Genomic DNA, 1,672 nt, shown 5'->3' on the forward strand with positions numbered 1-1,672 from the left:
CAGACATCTTCTTTAAACCCACAGATTCCAAACAATACCTATTATTCAACTCATGCCACCCCAAACACATAAAAATTAATATACCTTATAATCTAGCGAAAAGAATTCGCACCATAGTTTCAGACACCTATACTCGTGAACGAAGACTCCTTGAATTCAGATCAATACTAATCAAAAGACACTACCCAATATCATTAATAAATGATGGCATTAAACGAGCTAAGGAAATAGATATACGAACATTAAGGGAAGTCAACCGAAATACTAAACCAGACTTAAAAATACTCCCATACATCTCCACACATAACCCTAGAAACAACGAAGCCTTTAACGTTATCCTCCAAAATCTTCCCATCCTCACAAGAGATAAAACAATGACCAAAATTTTAGGCTCACACAAAATTATCAAAAGCAAAATGCAACCAAAATCATTGAAAAAAATATTAACCAGCGCAAGACTGTATCCATTAACAACACAACCAAAAGTAAAAAAATGTGGTCGATCTAACTGTGGTACTTGCCCCACCTTTTGGAGGGTTCCACTTTAAACAAGGTGAAATTTTTAAGATTAAATCAAATTTCACCTGTGCCTCGGAAAATCTAATCTATGACATTACATGCTTAAGGTATGGTAATAATTATATTGGCCAAACAGGAATATCACTCCGTCGAAGAACCACTCTCCACAAAGAACAAATCCGCCACCCACAATACAGACAGATACAGGTCAGTGGAGACATAGAAAGGTGTGCGAGAAATCTTAATGGATGGAATCATTTTTTCTCTTTGCTATTCCTGTTCTCCAAGAGAAAGTCAAGGGCCGATACAGTTCGGCACCAGTGACACAGATAAACACAAAAAGTCAAAATGGCTATTGCAAGGTATCCCGTTCAATGTTCTAATAATTTCATTAATCTACTGCATTGTACTGGTGATTATTTATCGATTTCAAGACAATGAAAGATGATGCTGATCTCATTATGATTTGAACTCAAAGTGCAAGGAACCAGAAGAAATATAGCAAGAAATTCTATACGACGAGAGAGAGAGAAAGAAAGAGAAAGAAGAAGAAGAAGAAGAAGAAGAAGAAGAAGAAGAAGAAGAAGAAGAAGAAGAAGAAGAAGAAGAAGAAGAAGAAAAAGAAGAAGAAGAAGAAGAAGAAGAGAGTACGACATATATCACTTCTTTTTAAATGCAAACGCGCTGGTTGTATTATAAACGAGATTGCACTGTACACATACACACACACACACACACACAGATACATGCGTGCACGTACACACAGGTACGCATGCACTTGTACGCAAACACACATAAAAACACACACAGACAGATACATGCACAAATTTACCTACACAAACACGCATACCTTTGTTTAAGCACGCGCAGATACACACGCGTAGGCACATACATACAGACAGTTACAAACACACACACACACACAAACACACATGCAATACACAAACACAGACACACAATACACAATACACACATCACACAATACATAAATAAACACACACACACTCACGCACTAAGATGACATGATTGAATGACATTTAAACATAGAAACATTAAAACATTAGGCTAATGGCTTTTAACACCATCACCCTCGCCTCCACCACCACCACCACCACCACCAAAACCACCACTACCACCACCACCACCACCACCA

This window comes from Octopus bimaculoides, chromosome 13, assembly GCF_001194135.2.
Source record: "Octopus bimaculoides isolate UCB-OBI-ISO-001 chromosome 13, ASM119413v2, whole genome shotgun sequence".
NCBI classification, from domain to species: Eukaryota; Metazoa; Mollusca; class Cephalopoda; order Octopoda; family Octopodidae; genus Octopus; species Octopus bimaculoides.